This window comes from Aegilops tauschii, chromosome 7 (genome assembly GCF_002575655.3).
Source record: "Aegilops tauschii subsp. strangulata cultivar AL8/78 chromosome 7, Aet v6.0, whole genome shotgun sequence".
Classification (NCBI taxonomy): Eukaryota; Viridiplantae; Streptophyta; class Magnoliopsida; order Poales; family Poaceae; genus Aegilops; species Aegilops tauschii.
Window position 1 is genome coordinate 428579855 of NC_053041.3, and position 7665 is coordinate 428587519.

At 51.8% G+C, this 7665-nt stretch overlaps 1 pseudogene; it reads left to right on the plus strand.

Moving 5' to 3' along the window:
* Window positions 1-1975: 1975 nt before the first annotated feature.
* LOC109779232 (uncharacterized) lies at window positions 1976-4561 on the plus strand (annotated as a pseudogene).
* The last annotated feature ends 3104 nt before the right edge of the window (window positions 4562-7665 follow it).

Consider the following 7665-nt stretch of genomic DNA (forward strand, 5'->3'; position numbering starts at 1 on the left):
CGTCGTCAGCAATGTGCAAGTCACCAAGACTCTCATCGACGGCGGCGCAGGTCTCAACGTCCTGTCCGTCGACACGTTCGACAACCTCCAAGTGCCATATGAGCAGCTCCAGCCAACCAAGCCTTTCTCAGGAGTGACCGACGGTTCCACCACACCAATAGGGCAGGTCTGCCTGCCTGTCACCTTCGGGGAGCGCAAGAACTATCGCACCGAGCTCATCGACTTCGACGTCGCGCACATCCGCCTGCCGTACAATGCCATCCTCGGGTATCCAGCCCTGGCCAAGTTCATGGCAGCCACTCATCACAGCTACAATGTTCTCGAGATCCCAGGAAGCGGAGGGATCATCACAGTCCCGTGTGAAGAGAGGGATGCGGTGTGCTCCCTTGAGCGCGCCTTTCAAGCCGCAGCAATCGACGACCCCGACAGCAGAAGTGAAGGCCCTCCGGAGACCATCCCCAAGAAGAAGCTGCCGCGCCGCACAGGAAACCAAGAGGATGGCGTCGCGGCAGGAGCCTCATCAGGACCAGCGCCCGCTCCAGGGGCGCCTCCCTCCACCGCATACGAAAGCGCGCCCGGCGCCTTCCTCAGGCAGGGCTCGGGGGCTCTCTTCCGGAGAGCCTCAGACCTCGCCAACCTCACGAGGGAGGCGCTTGGGCACCACTTGTTGGAAGCATGCCTCACGGCACACTTCCCTCAGGAGAGCACAGGGCAAGGAGTGCCCACCACCCAGGAGTTCATCACCAAGGCCACCCAGGAACTGCAAGAAGCAAGAGCCATGCGCGGCCACAGCCGCTCACAAGGCGCAGCTCCCCATCCAGGCGAGGATGCCGGGCTGCGTGTCTACATCAACGTCCCAGGGCTCAACAGGGCCTCATCTCAGGAGCGCTTCTGGCCATCGCGTGTGGGCCGCTGTGAGGGCCCACCACATAGCTACGTTCGCATGCCCTTCGGCCATCGGTGGCGCCAGGTGTATTCACGTGTATTCATGTGAATACCCAAGATTTGGCCTAAAAAATAATATATGTCTTATTTAGCAGCCCGCGAGCCACAAGCCCACAGCGGCACAGCCCATCGGGCGGAAGCTACCGCGCGTGCGCAGTCGTTCTCCAGCCCCCGACTCATTCAACCCGAATCGGCCGTTCCCCAAGCCCCCACTCGGCCGTTCCCCAAGCACCCAACCTAACCTAGCGCCTGCTGCGGCGGCGGCGGCGGCCAGTACCGACCGCAGGCAGCAGCACGGCAAGCGGAGCCGCTGAATGGGCGACCTGCAGACCAGGTTATATTCTCCTCTTCTCCTAGTCAGTGTTGCTCCTAGTTCTAGTGTTTCAGATTTCAGATTCAGTCAGCTCATGAGTAGGTTCTGCTTTTCTTTTTCCTCGAATCGAGTAGTTTCTGCTCTTGAACTGAACTAATGAGTCGAGGATGGGAGCAGCTGGATGGGAGATGTTTTCTAGTGCATACATGTTCCCGGTTACTGTTTTGTTGCTACACAACTATTCTGAATCATATTTCACATGGTGTATCATTAACACAGTCAGCATGACTGCCGGTTTAAAATGCAAATAACTTTACTAAGCTAGTAAGCTGGCTGCCTGGCTCTGGGATAAATTTTGTCTAAAGTGGCTTTGTTATATTTCCATAGCATGAATTTAACGTTTTTATAGCCTGCAACTATTCTTTAGCAGCTATCATTTAACACTTGAGTTACAGAAAAAACAAATATACAGGTAAATCGAGCAGTTATTCCTCTACAAAAAATAAGACTGACAACAGAATACACAATACATAGTTCTTACTTACATATTTGTAGTTTGGTGGAACAACCAGGTTGCTATTTGCTAGTACATGTATGCACAAGAACGACCAGGTTGCTATTTGCTAGTACATGTATGCACCTGAACCAATTTGCTAGAACGACCAACTTAGTAGATTACTAGATTGCTGTTCTATTTTTTCTGATCTTGTATCACAGATGAAGAAGAAGGGTGTTAGCATTGTTGCATTGTGGGAAAGAGCTTCCAAGGCAAATAAAAGAACTTCGACATCTACACAAAATCCTCCTGATGTTGAAGTTGAGAGCAGTATCATTCCTCCTACTATTGAGAGCAATCTGCAACTAGCACTTGTGCAAGCACATGAACCTGATGATGGACACACAGAACCTGAGAGTGCAGCTGGCTCCCCAACCCCAATTGTAGAAGATGATGAAGCAAATGATGAAGTTCGGTTTAAGGTAGATTTGGAAGCACTTGAGTCTGATCCTGGGAAATGGATCCCCATCTCTAGGTACAATGTCAATGACCAGGATAAAGTTAGAAGGAGATACATCGAGCTGGGGGCATGTCAACCAAAGAAACATAATTTTGAGTATAGAGATATAAGTGGATTACAGTGTCGCTTTTCTCCTTCTTGGTTTAAGGATTACAAGTGGCTTGAGTATAGTGTGGACAAAGAAACCGCTTTCTGCTTCGTTTGCTATTTGTTCAAGGATAAAACAAGATGTCTCGGTGGAGATGCTTTTGTGAAGAAGGGATTTAATAACTGGAACATGAAGTTGAGATTGAAGAAACATGAAGGTGAGGTTTGTAGTGTTCATGCTGAAGCTCAAGAGAAGTATGATAGGTTCACTACACCACAAACATCAATTCGGGAGTCTATTGCTTCAAACACCTCATAATACAAGGCTTTGTATAAACAGCGTTTGACATGGACACTCAAGTGTGTGAGATTTCTGTTGCGCCAAGGCTTGGCATTTAGAGGACATGATGAAAGTGAAGACTCACTAAATAAAGGAAATTTCCTTGAGCTTCTAAATTGGCTAGCAGGAAATTTTGAAGAGGTTGACAGGGTTGTTCTCAAGAATGCTCCACGGAACTGCAGGATGACTCACCATGATATACAGCAAGAGGTGATAAAATGTTGTGCACAAGAGACTACTAAACTAGTCATTGAGGAACTTGATGGTGGTCATTTTGCAATACTTGCAGATGAGTCTAGTGATGTTTATCAGAATGAACAGTTGGCTGTTTGCTTGCGTTATGTTGATAAGAAAGGAAGGGCGGTTGTAAGATTTCTTGGTCTTGCTCATGTTGAAGATACTACCTCTTTAACACTAAAAGCTGCAATTCAGAAAATGCTTATGGACTACAATTTGACCTTTGCAATGGTTCGTGGGCAAGGATATGATGGAGCTAGTAACATGAGAGGTAATGCTAATGGCCTGAAAAAACTGATTATGGATGAGTCCCCTTCTGCCTACTATGTTCATTGTTTTGCCCATCAACTACAGTTAACTCTTGTTGATGTTGCTAAGGAGAGTGGTGATTGTACTTGGTTCTTTCCGCAGCTTGCACACTTGTTAAATGCTCTTGGCATGTCTTGTAAAAAGATGAGAATGCTTCGGATAGCTCAGGCTGAAGAACTCATTGATGCATTGGAATTGGAAGAAGTAGAAACAGGGAGTGGGCTGAATCAGGAAATGGGTTTGGGAAGGCCATGTGATACACGTTGGAGCTCTCACTTCAAAACTGTGAACCATGTCATCTCTCTGTATGGTACACTACGACGAGTCCTTCGCAAGATTGGAGATGAGTACCATGGTGCGGAGGCACAAGCAGCTCTATCCATAGAGAAAATATTTCGATCATTTGAGTTTGTTTTCATGGCACACATGATGCAAGAAATATTTGGATACACAGATGAGTTGTGTAGAGCTTTGCAAAAGCAAGACGAAGATATTTTTCATGCTATTGAGCTTGTTGGTGACACAAAGTATTACTTGGAGGCTTTGAGGACCGATGCTGGATGGGATGATTTTCTCACGAAGGTCACATCTTTTTGGACAAAGCATAAGATCAAAGTTGTTGATATGGAGGGTCCTTACTTTCCCGTTGGCCGACCTAGAAGGGGTTTATGTAATGGTGTGAACAATTACAACCGCTTCAAGGTTGATATGTTTGTGGGTGTCATTGATAGGCAAATCAGTGAGCTGAATGGCAGATTCGATGAGGTAAACACGGAACTACTTTCTTGCATGGCAGCTTTCTGTCCACTTCATCTATTTGCTGCTTATGACCAAGAGAAGTTGGTTAGGCTTGCTACAAAGTTTTATGCTTCTGATTTTACAAGTGATGAACTAGCAAGACTTCCATGGCAACTAAACATGTATGTTACTAATGTGCGTAGAGATGAAAGGTTTCAAAATCTGAAAAATCTGTGTCAGCTTTCAATTATGCTTGTTGAGACAAACAAGCATGAACAATATCATATTGTTTACAAGCTTCTTAAGTTGGTATTGATTCTGCCAGTAGCTACTCCTAGTGTTGAAAGGGTATTCTCTTCAATGAGCTATGTGAAGAATAAGCTAAGGAACAAAATGGGTGATGAATATTTGAACAATTGCTTGGTTACATTTGTTGAGAGAGAATTTTTCGATCAAGTGAAGATGAAGATGTCATCAATCTCTTCCAAAAAGGCGACCGCAAAGTTATATTGTAAGAAGGATATCATCACTTTATCAATCAAAAGGTACTTATGTATTCATGTTGTTATGGTCTGATACTTGAAATATTGCTATTGCCGTTATGCTAGTGTTGTTTTGTTCATATATTGCTAGTGTTGTGTTGTTTGGTTCATATACTACATTTAGAGCCAATTTTTTTTAATGAATACCCAGCCTTCATTTCCTGGCGCCGCCACTGCCTTCGGCTTGCCGAGCGTGGCGACGGCCTATCAGCGCAACATGCGGCAAGTCCTGGTGGCTCAAGAGGCCAGGTTCCACGCCGTCCTGGAGGAGATGGAGACGCTCTTCAGGGAACCACCAGAACCTCCAGAGCCTCCCGAGGCTCAGGGTCCCGGTGGCTCATGAGGAGCCATTCCTTCAACGCGCGGCTTCAGCTGCACCAACTCTACTTCGTCTACAGAACCAGGTGACATCTTCTAAGTTCGTTTAAGCTGGGAGCGCCCCTCGGGCTTCATTATTCCCAGGCCACATGGGTCCGTCCCTGTGGCATGTATCCCTTTTGCTTAAGTCTTTAGCTTATCTTGCTGGGGGCGCCCCTCGGGCTGCATCATCCCTGAGCCGCTCGGGCCAGACCCGATGGCGTGTATCTTCCTGCATTTATCCAAGTTGATCTGCTCTTCATGCTTAACCTGCCAACGGCTATCGCCTGCTCGATCATCGCCTCCCCCGGGGCCTTCACACAGGCACGGCGCTGGTGCATGGGTCCGTCCCTGCCACACCGACAAATCTGAGTGGTCGAGCTCTAGCTCGCGGCACGCGCCGCGCACGTCACCTCACCAGGCCCTCAGTGCCTTCACCTCACCCAGAGCAACCAGCGGCAGGCTAACAGCTGTAACGGCAAACCATGTTTCTTCTTGTGCCTGCTCACAAGGATCCCAAGGGAAGGATAGCAGGCGGCACCGCGACTCTCTTTTTCTCTCGTGCAATTCGCTTGCGCGTTAAAAGGGGGGCTCCTGAGCATCGCGACTCAGGAACTCTTACTGGCTCTCCAGCCCTCACCCCCTGGCCTTGACCATGGCATCGTGACCTGGCATACCAGCGGCGGCTGAGCTTGCTCGAGGGCCAGGACCTGAGGACGTAGAGCACTAAGGAGAGCATGAGGGGAGAGGAACTCGTATGGGCCGACCTGGCTATGCTGCACGAATTGGCGCGCAGCCCTAGCGCAACATCAGGAATCACCGTGAAGTCAGCAAGATAAGTTTCGCCCCAGGATCGGCTAAATATCTGGGCCTAATGGTCATTCGCACCGTGCCGCAGCCCCATTGTGGCCAAGTCATTTTCCTTTCTTACCTTACCATGGCTGCTTGAGCGCTAAGGGGGACCTCCTAAGCATCGCGCCTCAGGGGCTCTTACTGGACCTCGGGCCGCACACCTCCTGGCTTTGACCACGGCACGCGACCTGGCATACCAGCGATGGCTGTAGCCTGCCTGGGGACCAGGGCCTGTCAGTGTAGAGCAGCAAGCCATCGCGAGGAAAGAAAGGGGGGACCAAGCCTTAACGGGACATGCACTCACCAAGTTTTCATAACAAGGAAGAAAAGCACCAAAGACATTACAGACCCTTACATGCCCCCACGGGGTGATTCATGATTCTTCGTAGGAAAAAAAGCTGATACTAGGGGGAATCCTATCTACACCCTTCTGTGGTAGACGCCATCATCAACAGTGGGCCACGGGAGGCCGGCGCCAACCCCATCCAGATCAGCGGCGACGGCCGGACGCCGCAGCCCTGCTCCGAGCGCGGCGAGAGCTCGGGGGCACGTAGTTGTCGTTGCTCGTCTCTGGAGTCTCGTAAAGCTCAGGAGAGCTGTCGGACTCCCAAGGGCTACTACTGTTGGAGTAGCTACGGGCGGAGCGCACGTCGGTCTGGCGCTCCTCCCCAGGGCAGCACTCCAGGCGGCGGCCCTCGGTGTCGAAGACCTTGAAGAAGAGCGTGGAGGCGCCGTCGTACTCGAAGTGAATCGCGAGGGCTCCCCTCGCACGGCAGACCCGCGCGATCTCGCTCCAGCCGCGAGTCATGAAGATCTTGATGGTGGGGACCGCTTCGATCTCCGCTCCGGTCACCGGAGCGCTGCAGTCGGCATGATGCAGCTAGAGCTCGAGAGGCCCCCTCGGCGGCATCACATCGGAGAAGAACCGCGGGAAGCGGATCCAGGAGCTTGGAGGCATCAGCGCCCACAGCACCAACTCACGCGAGGAGTCCGTGGCGTGGACCCTAGGGGCGACGGCACGTGTCGCCGTGGCGCAGCAGCCCCGGACGCGGCGCGGGCGGCGCTGCTCGTCGCTCCAACCTCCCGAGCCCTCGGCTCGGGCGTACAAGGGTAGCGGGTACCCCGGAGGAGGCCGCTCGCACCAAGGCCTCATCACCACCTGCATCGCCGCTTCATCACGGCGATGGATCGTCCTCTTCTTCGGTGGAAGTGGCCCCGGATCGTCATGGGGAGCTTTTCCTTTCTCTTCGGCGGAAAACCTTCCAATGGGCACCATTCTTGGTAGCAGTCGAGCAAGGAGGACGAAGCAAGCAAGCGAGGAAGAGATGGGCAACGGGGGCTCCGCCCCCTCTCCATTTATAGCAAGAGAAGGCCAATCGGCGTCTCCCACGATCGCAGGTAATGATGGTTGTCCTTGCATGTCGCAGGGACTTGTCTAGTCGTGCAGTTGCCGAGGCAGCGTGGGGAAGCGGAGACGCCCACGTCCAATCAACCGCCACGCGTCGACCGAGGCCGCAGGCCTGTTGGGGCCCGCGATGCTCCGAACTTGACCCTTGGCTTCGCCGCGAAGCCAAGCCCGAGCGCACCTTGGGCCCGGGGGCTACTGTCGGCGTTCTGGGAATGGGGGTCCCCAGACTTGCCTGCCTGCGGCCCACAGTGCGGCTGAGCTAGCAGGCCGTATGTCCCATCTTCATCAACAAGGCATCCAAGACACTCCTCTCTAGAAGCCTAGTCAGGAAGGCTCACGAGGAGCGGAGATATCAAGGCGGGGCAAACCTCACGAGGCCCTCGTGACGTGAGACATGACGCATCGCACCAGGCGGGCGCCAGCGCGCACTGCGTCCTTGTTTCCTCTTTGGTGCTAAGGAGGCCAGCGCAGGCGAAGTGTACCCAGGCATCAGGCAAAGGTTGCTATATTGGTGCAATGAG